Source organism: Calidris pugnax, unplaced genomic scaffold, assembly GCF_001431845.1.
Source record: "Calidris pugnax isolate Ruff unplaced genomic scaffold, ASM143184v1 scaffold8, whole genome shotgun sequence".
Classification (NCBI taxonomy): Eukaryota; Metazoa; Chordata; class Aves; order Charadriiformes; family Scolopacidae; genus Calidris; species Calidris pugnax.
Window position 1 is genome coordinate 20739835 of NW_015090830.1, and position 13788 is coordinate 20753622.

The 13788-nt window shown below is 40.7% G+C and overlaps 1 protein-coding gene across 2 annotated transcripts in view; it reads right to left on the reverse strand.

The window, feature by feature from the left end:
* The window catches only part of JARID2 (jumonji and AT-rich interaction domain containing 2), a 227433-nt gene that overhangs the window by 112991 nt on the left and 100654 nt on the right, over nt 1–13788 (reverse strand). The gene's annotated exons all lie outside the window — the stretch shown is intronic.

Sequence of the window (13788 nt, forward strand, 5' to 3'; positions counted from 1 at the left end):
CCCATCCTGTTTAATGGTAAAAAGAAATTGTATGAGTGGATCCCAAGAGGTGAGCTGGATAGAAGGCAGGAAAGTCCTTTTTTTTTTTTTTCCTCTGCTAATATGTAAAATCAGGAAAGGCTTTGGCAGAAGCTACATAGATAAAAGTAGTCCACTTGTAAAGGAACGGGGTGGACTTTTTACATTTAATTTCCTTCTGAACTTAAAATCTGCCTCATAGATATTATAGCAAACACTTTCAAGTTAAAAAAAAAAAGTCATTGGGGACATGAAGGCCTCATTGTTTTCCCCAAACTTTATATGTCAACACACACACATGCATAAAATCCTTACCTCCCTTCTGAGACATTAAATCCACACAATGTTTCTTGGAGAGGGTAAAAAGAAAATGTAGGTCAAGATGCTGAGATAGGGATTGCTTCTGAAAGATGAAAGCATAAGAGGACTAAGCTTTCATTCCTTATGTTTCTTTGAGATTTCAAACAGAGTGTTATTTGATAATGGTTCCTTTCAGAAAATTGGAATTTAATATAGCTAATTATAAGTTAGAGAATTAACGTACAGTCAGTACTCCAACTGAGCTGATATATCATGCTGATGCTTTTTACCAGTATGTCCCCAGTGCTTATTATAGATCTTTTCTCCAAATACTAAGGCCAATCTGCTCTCACATTAGACTGGATGGCCCAGGAGTTCGTGGGAGGAAGGCAGAGAAGAGGAAAAAAAAAGAAAAAAAAAAGACAAAAACCCAGAAATCTATGATCTCCACAGCTGTAACACTGAGCCTGCAGCAAGCCGCCTGGAGTAGTCCTCGCAGCACGGCACAGCGCAGGAACAGACCCTCCCGCTTCAAAGGGAGCATAGAAAATAAGAGGACAAAGATGGAATGAAACACACAAGTAGCTGGAGAGGAGAAGTACTCAGAGAAACAGGAAAACACGCTGTCCTCCTTCCGATTAAAAGGGAGAAAAAAGGACGATGACAGACAATGAAGAGTGTAGGCAAACAGAAAGAGAGGGAGTACTTCTAATTCTCCAGTAGGAAGTGTTTGAGAATTATTTGTCCTATGAGCAATCATAAGCTAAAAAACCTGACCTACATTTCAGAGGGAGCAAGCAGTATGAATAGGAATATCCCTCCTGACAGGCACCGGCAGCAGACGCAGCTAGATTTGGACTGGGAGCAGTTTCTCTGCAATTTGGAAGGAAGCCATGCATCGGTGTTTCGGGGACATATGCAGGTTTAAGATTCTCTGTTTCTAGAGATGGCACAAAATGTGTTCAGCAACATCTGCTGCACATCACTGGTTAGTACGTAAAGTAAAACTGTAGCTTGCATAGTCTTGAAACATAGATCACACTTGAGTGAATTTTGAGGGGAAAAACGTGCATCATGGGAAGCTCTGCAATTCACAAGGTTCTAGCAGCTTTCCCTTTGTTTTTCGATGTAGTTTCTAACTAAATACTAAGCCAGCATAATCCTTTAAGTTCTCCGATGGACATGTGAGCTCCTGCAATGAAATCCTGTCATTGACCAAGGCACCAGCTCGGCATTAAGAGGGGCAATACCCAGTTTCTTCCCCAAAAGGGCACTTAGGTTTAGAGAAGCTATAAGCTTCTGGGGGAAAAAGGGACATGTTTTTTTACATAATCAGTAGAAGTTTCTTACATGTTAGCAGATTAATTCCATTGGCATGTCCCCACCTGACTTAGAGCAGGACATTCCCCATGAAAGTAGGTGTTGCTTACCAAAATACTCTTCTGCTCCCACCAGGCCACATCGGGACAAAATGTGCCCCCAATAGAGGGCACCTCCCTCCTCTCCATAGTGGAAGAATTCCCCAAATCCTTCTGCTGAACTTTGCACTACCATCTGATCCCAAACCTTGGGGCTGAGGAGTACTTGCCTTTCCTTCACTTCATCCTTCAAGCTGCAGAATAGCATTCATTTTTAGGGAAAACAAAAACAAACCAAAAGCTTAGTGAGGTCCTTTCTACTATGTTTAGTGCTTCAGGGAACTGAAGTCTTCTCTTGACGAGGACACCAAAACAGTACTTTTCTATTGCTTTCACCCCAAGTAAAGGGAAACAAAGCCAATATGGAAAACACCATCTCCTTCAGTCTACTCTCTGGTTCCTGTTACCTGAAGAAGAGCCTAGTCAACCTAAGTCTGGAGGAAAAGCAGTCACTGGACAAAAGCTGAAAGCTATTTTCCTAAAGCCATGGTAAAGTTTCCAAGACCTTCATCTGTACTGCCAGAATTTGTCCTAGAAGTAGGAAAGCATAAACTGAAGAGTAGCATGTCTTTCTCAGTGGAGTCACTTCCTCTCTAAGTAGTCCTGAAAATTTAGTTTTCATGAGACTATCCTCACACTAAGTCCAAGATGATTTGAGAAGCTTTAAATAGAAATTTACTTAGCAGTTATAATTTTGATCCAGCCAGATGGTAATTCAGCACCATACTGACATCCGACTACACCAGGGAAACTGAAGGACTGCAAAACCATCTTCCCCATAAACCTCAATATTCAAGACAGTATCTTAAACTCATTTTTCCAATCAGTCAACTAGTCTAAAAAAAAAAAGGTCTTCTTTCCAGGCTGTTGGTGCCAGACATGTAGATCCATATCAGAAAGAAAAGTGGTTTTCTGCGCTAAGCAATCCTTTAACTGATGACACACTTATTCTACTTTATGAGCAGAGTATTTGTATATAACCCTGTGTTAAGCTCTGGATGTTAATCAACCTTCAAGACTTTGCATGCCAGTTTTATTGGAGCACCTTCCATGCTGGCATAAAGGCGACTTTGTACCAAACAGTCTTCCTCCAGTCTAGGAAAGATCAACATCAGCTTGTGGCTCAAAACCCTCTCTTGCACAAAGAGCTTTTACTCTTTAATTCTGGTCTCTTGTTAATGAGAATTTAAATATTCAAGGACACAGCCATACTGTGTGAAGGTAATCTATGCAAGAGAGCATTTAAATCTACAATTGCAAATGGGCTGTGTTTATCTACTTAGCTAAGACAGCCTTGTCCATCTCAATTAGAAAAGGTCATTTTGGGGCAAATGGAAACTGGCATTTGAAGTTCATCCCTGCAGGACAATGAGATGAGGTAAAGCTTCTGGGACAGGTTTCCATCTAAATAAAACTTGACAAGTAGTCCCTAACCACAGACCTTGTTGCCTTACAAAAGGCCATCTTAAATTGATTTTGGGGAGGAGGGAGAAGAGTAGCGACAACTATGTTTCAAGAAGATTTGGAATTCAAATCACATTCTGGTAACTTCCATACCTTATTCATGGCTTCCAGCTGGAGGTAATCGCTGCTGACCTCCTGAGATGTACAGAGGTAGAACAACTACTGTAGAAATTTACAGATTTCATTGAAATGTACAGATTTCATTATCTTGGCAAAACAATAAAGTTATTTGCTTACTGTCCTGTCAAGTAGATTGTCACACTAAAGAGAAGAGTCAGGACTCTTCTAGGAAAAGCAAGCATGTTCCTGGACAGACACACCACAGAAACCAACAGCAAGGAAGGGAAATCAAGCCCTGCATAACTGTATAACAGGAATATGCCTCTCCTCAACCCCAGCCCATTCCCATGACGCCTCAGTTCTGAGATTCTGCGCAACCGTATCGCTCGCTTCCTTCTGGCTTACAGGGTTAGTGAGCAAGAGAGCACTTCAGGCTCTGAAATGAGATCCCAACATCACAGCAAGGGAGCAAGGGTCAGGAAAAAACAGAAGGGGATGAAATTCCTCTTCAACCCTCTCCATCCAATACACCTCCATCTGTATTGGACACTTCAGTACAACCCAGACGGCCTTTTCTTAATGTCCTGTATGAGAGAATACGCTTCTCCACTGCTCTAGCACCCTCTTGCTAACAATGTGACAGCATTTCCACCCTGGGGTGGAAAGAAAATTCCCACGTTGAGAAGAAAGGGAAAAACCATACTCCCTCAGTGCCATTTTCATCACTTTTAAGCTTCTTTCAATCTCTCCTCATACATGCTGTGACAAAAACACTGGGGTGTCTTGTAGCCACCATAAACAGAGCATCTTTAAAAGCAGCTGGCCATGAAATGCTTTCACCTTTCACAGCACCAGAGGAGACCACTGTCTGAAGGAGGTGTTTTAGGAACAACCTGCTTTTGAGGCAACCTGGCTGAAACAGAATGTGTCAATTTACTTCTAACTCGTCTGTTTACACACACACACACAAAGAATAGGAAGAGGGTGAACTGAAATATTTTTAAGGTTGACTGCTACTTAAGCTAAGTGAGGGATGAGTGAAGGAGGAGAAAAATGCAATTAAATGCTGGTCTTTGGGCATTACTTGGAACGGCTGGCTGATGCCAAATTTTTGCAGGAAAAATGGCTTATCTCCTGGTTCCCAAATTGCACCAGAGGTCAGCTGAAGAGGTTTCAAGAGTTTGCCAGCTCTGTCCCTCTGCGGGATCCCTGGCAGATTGCTCCAGCTGGGCTCCTTCCAGCTCTTCCCTTTTTCCATTTTAGCGTATAGCTTGAATAAAGAAAACAAGATGAAGGCTTTCAAAGATAACACAGTCTTTCACAAACAGATGCAGAACAAAGCACAGGAAATTCTGAGCAAAGTAAAAAATGAATGTTGTCTGTTCAAGGCTTATCTGGAATGAGTTAGCCTCTTAGTGGACAGATCTGAAACATCACATGGTCCCGACTGCAATTGCAACGCTCACTAACAGTCCTGTGATGGGAGAAAACAGGATGGATAAAGGTGGAAAATTAGCAGCCTTTAGCTTGCAGAGCTGGAAACTCCTTCAGATGTACCAGAAACAACACTTGCAAGTCAATCTTGTCACTGTCATCCTCTGTCACCCTAAGCACAAGGCTTCTACATCTACACCTTTGACCGGACACCCCCTAAACAGTATTAAATTCATTTAAATTGATAAATAAAGGACATCAATGGCAGGTTATTGAAAACTTGTATTCATCTAATTCTGGATACAGCATCATGTTAACTACATGGAACAAATCTGTGCTAGTCAGACACACAAAAAAAGATTTTAAAATGTATGCGCATTTATAACGATGTAGAGCAATCTGCTATGACTTAACAGTATATGTGGTAAGCTATATTTATTTTCCGGAAAGCATTCACCCACAAGTGCTGGGAAGTATCTGCTATGTGATGAACCTCTCATAATCATCAGTTATCGAAAGACAGCAGTTATTTCAGAACAGTTTCTTGGAGATTTTAAATCAAAAAGATCCCACCAAAACATGGAGGCATGAACTCAAGAGTGCAGACCAATCTCCCAGGCTGTTATGAGCCGTGAAATGAATGTGACTAATTCCTGAAGAGTTTTGTTACTCAAAAAGGCAACTGATTTTCTTGCTTTTCACAGCAGAAATTTTACGTTCAAACGTGGGTTGATGGCACCTAAAAACAACACGATACCAATCTACTGACATTTTTGGTTTACTCCACGTCACTAGAAGGATCCCCAAACCCATTTCAATTGGCAACCCATACACTTAACAAGTCAAAGCCTGGGAACGCAGGCAATGGAAGGTATTTGACATGAAGAGTAAGGTGCATTGGCAGCTGTGTCAGGCAACCTGCAGAAGTGGCTACTGTGCCCATCAGCAGTTTACAGCCATCTGTCACTAATCCCTACTCTTTCTTTTAAAACCACTTTACTGCCAGGGTTGACACAATAAGGCTTACAGCACACATGACGTCTACTCAGATTAAACACAGCCTAACGGCCTTAAGAATGCTCTGCTGGACCAAATAGTTCTCAAACTCCTTCCACTCTTTCAAACAGCAAGCCATTTCTAAAATGCCCCCCACTTCATGGAGAAACTGCTGTGGAGGTTCTAAGACACAAGACAGGCCCTTGAAGACTGAAAATGCGTTCACTCGAATACTCGAAGTGCTCCACAAGACGTAGTCTTGCTCTAATAGCTCAAAGCTATAATTGAAAAATAATTAGTGAAAGCCTTATTCAAAGCTAAGCACAGACACAGTTTCAGAAAAGACAGTTCTCTAGGACTGACTACAGTAAACTGTATTACACAGTCTGTGTGTATGACAACTTCGCTCTGGTTTTGCTCGTGACACTGATTTTCCTGTTGCATTCCTATTTTCTTAATAAAACAGAATATACCATTTCCATGACTGACTTTTTCTTTCCTTCCTGCTTTTCTAGTTATATCCCTTATTGTCTTGTCCTTCAGATTTTATTTAACACAGCTTCTTTCTGCCAATCATGGGCAATGATGGAGGCAACAGGAATACTGAAATTTAAACCCTCTTTACAACAGCAGCTACGTATTCCAACCTGCAGAACCTTCGTCTCCACCGGGCCATTTCAATAAACACTAAAATAATAATAATGATAAGCATTGGGCACCAGACAGACAGAAAGAGGTATTCCCCCCACCACCACCACCCCCAGGCCCTTGAGAACTATTGCTCTTAAACAGAGAAGCATTTTGCTCACTTTTTCTGCACATACTACTGGACTGCTGCCTTCATCTCCACACTTCATGCAACTTTTCCATGCCTTTCAATAGCACAATCCACCAGGCAATTCATGCCGTGTAACTCCATCATTTATACCACCTTTAACAACTGTTTAATTTCAGTTTGATTTCTATGTAAACTACAAGCTATCTCTTTGCTCCCTCTTAACGCAACTCGACAGCTGGAAAAAGTGACCAGTGAGATGAGAACCACCAGTTCTCATCTCAGCAGATCACCAGCATGAACTTCATCTACTCCAACCCGTCAGTTTGAAGGACAATGCTCTAGGCAGATCTCTCTGGTTTTTAACATCCCAATAAAAATCTAGTCATAAAAAAAAACCATAAACAAACCCAAATTTAAACTTTTTTGTCTACCAACCAAGGAAATAGTTGAGTTAGATGTGCAGCTTTGCATTCTCACTTAATATTACAGTCAAAAAAGCAGTTTGCTAAGTTATGTCTTAGTCTCATTTCTAAAATAAGCAAACTAGAATACAAAAAGAGGTAGATTTTTTGATAAGAGCTGACAATCCTAGAAGGTAAAACCACCACCAAACTTTTGGCTGTACATGCCAGCCCAAAAGATGCCAAGGTGCAAATTTAGGCCAGTTGGTGATTTTATGGCTGCCAGCTAGACTGAAGCAGTTTGCTTGTCTGCACTCAAGGGTGCTCGCCCGACTGCTGATACACACAATAAACCCAAGGCAGCAGCTATGCAGAATGGAAAAGGAAAGGAAAATAAAGTTGTTGTTCCCTGTTGGGATTAAGAAAAAAATTTTGTTCCATGGACAGTCTATACAGTGAATTTCACCACTACATCATTGGCATTTTGTATTTTTTATTTTTTTTTTTTTTTTTAAAGCTCAAGGGTGCTCGCCCGACTGCTGATACACACAATAAACCCAAGGCAGCAGCTATGCAGAATGGAAAAGGAAAGGAAAATAAAGTTGTTGTTCCCTGTTGGGATTAAGAAAAAAATTTTGTTCCATGGACAGTCTATACAGTGAATTTCACCACTACATCATTGGCATTTTGTATTTTTTATTATTTTTTTTTTTTTAAAGAAATACGTAAGTCTCACACCTACACTTGTGAAGGACTTCTCAACAAATTTTTAAGCTGCATCTTTCTTTGCTGCTATTTCTGGCAACTGTTGTCCTTTCTAGCATCTGAGGCTGTGGTAGGACAAGACGACTGCACCAGTCCTAAGGCTGTGGCTAGGCAAGATGACTGTGCCAACTGAGCAGCTTACAAAAGAGACAAGTCCAGTCTCCTCCTCCTCCAGCTTTCAGTCAAGGTACACTGGTCCCTTATTTCCACCACATGAGCACTCAGTGCTTCTCTGACCTCTTTATGAATCAGTGTAGTTCATTCAACTAGAAGAAAATTATTTGGTTTTTTAAATAATTTTTCTGGGCTAGTTTTCTGCCACTTTAATACACTGACCCAGGTACACTGCATGGGCAGACAAATGGCAGAGCCAGCACAAGACAGGAAGTGAAAGCAGCAGAACCAGACCCATCAGCCACTGCCAAACTCTTCCTTACCTTTCCTCACCTTATTTATTTTAGACTTGCAATAATTCAGTCTCCTACAGATTATGCATGTGCCTCTGCAGATTCTCTGCCACCTTCATTTTCCATTACCTTCAATTAGCAATGTTCAGGGAGGCAAGATTATTTTTAGAATTACTTTGACTAGAAATGCACTCAGGGGTAATAGCAACTCTTTTTAGATGGCCATGAAATGAAGTTTTACGAAAATTAATTACACAATTCCTCTGTTTCTCTGGTTAAAAAAATATCCACCTCTGTTACGTTTGAGAGAAAAGGGATGATGGGTGTCCTGCAAGAGAAAATTTTCTGGCAGTCTCGCTGCACACTGAAATTGTATTAAGACAGGAGCACAATTTGGACATAATCGAATTGGGTAAAGATCACTGAGGGCACAATTTGGCCTGCAGAATATTTTTAAGTGATGATGATGGAAAAGGCAAAAGGAGCCTGTGTCAGCTAATGAATAAGCAAGTCGCTGGCAGGCTTGAAAATGAATCCTGTTCTAAAAAACAAAGAAAGGAAAAGAGATTTGGAAATTTTCAGTGGAGCCCAACCCCAACATCCTGTTATTTATTTGTTAATCTTTAAATTCACTTGACAGCAAGCACCAAAGTGAAAGTGATGTTGAGTGCCATGACAGATCTGCTCAAACGCTTATGTTCTGAACCTTTTAGTTGAAAACATCTATACTTAATCACAGTTTAAAACTGGCCAAAAATGTTGTTTACTCTGAATGTAAAGAGGAAATATTGCAGAGTTGAAAAAGGTATTTCTGTTTCTATAAACACATTTTAAAAATCCACTTACACAGACAAGGGTCCTTGGCACACTTACAATCTTCTGCTAAAACTTTGGAGACAGACAGACATTACCCACTGTCAACAAACGCAATTTCACATCACTGATGCAGTGAAAAGCTCCCTAGACAAACGTTAGCATGAAACCTTCTTCCAGTATTTAATTGCAGCCTTCAGAAATAAGAGAGATTACGTTACCAGTATGTTTGAACCACCACAGTGAATGAAGAGGGCTACTTTCTTGCTCAGAATTAAATGTGGTGGTCCAGCCCACGTGTCTGCACCAGGGAGGAAGGAGGCACAGACAGCTCTGGGTGGGCACACAGGGACACAGCTGAGACAGCAGCACTTCCATGAAGGCTGCTGTGTTTTCTTCTGGGCAAGTGGGAAGAGAAGAGACGTGGCCTCAGCTCAGAGAAGACATGGTTGCCCTGCTGCCAACTGCTGCCACCCCCACATAGTTGGCATTTGGCAGATAATGCATGGCACTGAGCTGAATCATCCCGCTTAGCTGTGTTTAGGTGTTTCTACCACATCTGTCACAATTTTTATGCCATGCCTGGGGTACCATCTACATGGTCAGGGAAAAGAGGTTTCACCAACAAGCTGGAGTGAGATGAACCCAGCCCCATGCCACCCTACCATTGAGTACCTTCATTTCAACATGGCCCTCTGGGGAGCATCAACAGAACCCCTACGCAGTGAGCAGGAAACACCTGAAAATCTGTGCAGCAATGACAAAAATAGCTATTGCAGATAACGCTGCTGCCTGCCTCAGGCTGGCCTGTCCAGCCAAAGCAGCAGCCAAGGAATGAGCAGACCCAGGTGTCGGAGCAGGCTGCTGCTGCTGGGTCTAGCATTGTGTTCCCGCCATGGGCTCTTGCCTCTCAGAACCAAGACATGTCATTTTTGGAAAGAGAAAACCTCCAACAAAAGTCATGTTAGCTTTTGTGTGGGAACAGCTGAGAACAGGAGCAAGGAAGGAAGAGGCACCACAGACATCCATGGACCAACCACCATCCCCCCATCAAAGTGCTGACTCTATCCCTTCTCTGTTTAAAAAACATATATAAATGAATAAATTACTTTTAACAATCCTAAATACAAGGTGAAATCTCTCAGAATAGCAAAATTACATATTTTGACGCACCTCTTGATTTGCTAAATGAGCGAGGCTTCCAACTCCTGCCTTGAACCAAAGCATTCCCTCACATACATTTTATTTCCCAACTAGATCACGTGGTCCACAAGCCTAACTTAGCTGGCATGTTTGGAAATTTCCATGACACCTCTCTAGGACAAAGTATAGTTGCTGAAAATGCACTATCTGCTTGAATAATTCTGACGTCTGGTTTGCCATCTCTGTAAATTAACTAACCACCTTAAATAAACAAGAAAACTTTGGCACTTTTTCCATTTACAAAATACTAGCACTTTCGTATCACAAATTTCTTCTTTATCACAAGCTTTGAAAAAAAAAAAAGAATTAAAACCTTTATGTCACAAAAATTTGCTTTATGATATACTCTTTTCAGGGTACTGGATTTATTCTCGCAAACAGAACGCAAGCAATAATTACATCTTTCATTGCCTTTTTTATAGCCTTATCTCACATTCTAAGCTACACAAGAAGAAAACAATTTCCCAAGGGAATTAGCTTTCCTTTTAGATGAGGATCTCTGAAAATTGGTATCACAATTCCAAACACCAATCCCTATTCTTAAAATCCTAACACAAATGACAGGCAGCAGTAATCAAAATCACTAAAGAGGTCCCTCTGGGTTTTCCAGCATGCGACCTTGTTTCCATAATCAGAGTTCCAGTAGCCCATTTAAGGCTGCAGAACATTTCTTGACAACCTGCAGAATCATCTCCTTTGGATTTTATATTCCCACATGCTGGAGAGGAACACGTAGCAAACAAAGCCATGCTGTAGGGTGTCATTCTCTGCTCTGTGAATATCTAGAGTCAACATAAACATGCATGCAATATATCCACCCATATAATAGCTACAATACACTTGCTTGCCTTTCTCTGAAATCCTAGCTTGGGGTGGGAAATAAGAATAAAGAAGCAAAAAAACAGTTAGGATGAAAAATAACTAGCAGCACAAACGTGTAAGCAGAAATCATCAGGTGAAAAGGAGATATAAAAAAAGGTAGGAGTAAGGAGATCTGCAAACGTATACCACCGCCAAACAAAATCCTTCTAATTTAATCAGAACAACCTAACTAACAGGGTTTCAGCCACAAACTGAAAACAGCAGGACTGTTTTCAGGATAACAAGTATCTTTAATAGTGAGGCGGAGACAGCCAACATATTATAATACATATAATCTCAAAAAATAATTTGAATTTTTGATTTTATTTTACTTTTATTTTTCAGACAGGCATGGAAGTTAATCTTCTCTGTGCCACCATCAGCCCATCTTAGAGCTTGCAGAAACTTCAGTACAGAAGAGACTCCTGTTAATGGGTTCATTTCTCACATTTAAAATGGACTTGCTTTTTGCACTATCAATCAGAGGCACCATTATTCCAGCTACCTAATTATTAACAGTAATACTACTGTACTCACCAGCTGAAATATCATTGACAATCATTTTTCATGCTCATACAAGTTTAGTTGTAGCCTGGCAAACACTGGCAACATGATTATGCAACTTCAGCCACTTCAAATCCATAAAATCTTCTTAAAGACACCAGTTGCAAGGTGCGTATTTTATTTTCCTCTATTGCCAAAAGTACGTACTTTCTACTGAAACAAACTGCAAGTCTATAAATAAATAAATTTAAGGGATGACAGTTACAAAGTCACAACAAAGAAACATCCTCTGCATTACAGATTGGGGCACTAAGATTAAATCCTGCTACCTAGTTGTTTGCCATTCCCTGAGCTCTCAGGAGTATGCGAGACCAATCCACACTTCCACACTGAGCAGGGAGCCCAGAGAACGTGAACCTATGGGTGCTGAATATTAATTAAGAGGTTGCTCAATAAAACTCTAACTGTATGCTACTTTTTTTGGAGTATCTCACAAGAAACGCTGGTTGCGGCATGCATGTTGCAACAAAGGACACATGCAAGGAAATATTTTTTACTCCAACAGTATGAAATCGTGGATCTAAGCCACACTCTTAAAATATTACATTTTCCTAAATTCAAAATAGCTTGGTTATTTCTTAGGATGACCTTCTTTTTCCTCAGTCCACAGAGACCTATGGAATTGAAAATACATGGCTACTTTTTTTTTTAAAAGATGCAACGAACAAACTGCATGTTTAACTTGATTTTCGTAATGTCACTGCACATTATCAACCCTCCTCCCTTTTGAAAAGCTTTCTTTTCTCTATATAATGAAAACAGTCTTCCAAATATCAGTAGATAAAAAAAAGCTTTTGGACAGTGATGTTGAAAGAGAGCAGTGCTGGGACAGGACATTTAAAGAATCATTTCACAAACAGAAAGAGTAACACAGAATATCATACGGGCACCAAAAAAAACAAAAAACAAAACCAAAAAAAAAACCCAAACCAAAAAAACTCCCAAAGAACTGATCACCTAGTTCTGTGAAGGAGAAAAAGCACTGAACACTACAGTTCTGAATGTGAGAGGCAAGCTCTGAAGACGCGAGCCGTGCTGCTGCCAGAGGAAGCCGGTGGCATACTCTGTGTCTGATACCTGCATCGACACAGCATTCCCAGCCAACTCACTTTTCATCTAAGCTGCCTTTGGAGAAACTAGACACCATAAAAACCTCAGTCATCCTGTAACCTGGCACACTATCAAAGCCTCCTAACACACAATTACTGTGCTTCACGCCTTTAGACTTTTTTTCCTTTGACTAAACAAAACCCCCACAATGGAACAAGAAACTTTCCAAGAGAAATTGTGTTTGACAGAAGATCAATGATGCAGAGGTGTCGGAGGGAAAAAAGCCAGCGCTGTTTTGTGTACACCTCCAAGCTTATTAATGGCTTGCTGCTAAAGCTAGATGCCCCCTTCCCATCAGATCAGTATTTGATATTATTACTGAACTCAGAAGTCTGAGGTCTGCTTTAATCACATTAAGGAGTTTGCAATTGCTTACGCAATACAGTAACTTTATCATGCTGCCTGTAGTTACCCAGCCGTTCTCCTAGGTTTTTGCCTTGTCAGCAATAACACTCAGTGAAAACGCAGTGAAATTTGACTCACCATGTCAAAAATGAAAGCTACATATAAATATGAATAACCTACCAAGTAAGCACCCAGCTGCTGCTTTAATGCATTAGCACATGTATAGTTATGCACATGCCTAAAAGGAGCTGCCATAAACCTCCATAAAGAAACAAATAAGCTCTTGTGAGCGAAGAGAAAACCATAAGCCTGCCCAGAAATCTGAATCCTGCTAGTCATCACTTTCAAGGCTCAAGCCAGCATGACAAAGCCTTTTCAAGAAAGGGCCCTGTGTCAGGGAGCGAATCTGAGAGAGACACACTTTATATTCACCTCTCAGGACACCATGGCTTTTTTAAGCAAGCTGTAAGGGAAGAAGGGGGAGCAACAGATAGTAATTGGCCAAAGGATTAACTAAATAAAATTAAATTTCTTTCAAGCCCCTGTCATCTAGGTTTGTCTACATCTGCTTTTAAAGCTTTTAAGCAACTGCTCTGTGAACTGCTAAACTAGGAGTCTGACATCCCAGTGTTTGTCCCCTAATCTTTTTATGTAGGTCCTATGCTATTTCACCTCTGCACAATAGACAGTGTGGACCAAGATCACTCCAGAGTTACAGATGCTGGTCAGCCACTTTCTTGCACCTAAATAACACAGAATTGGTAAATTCTGTTCAGCTGTCCTTCCCCAAGGTAACTGAAGCCAATCACCTTTAAATTGATACCTTCTGTGTCGACATACTCAGTACATCA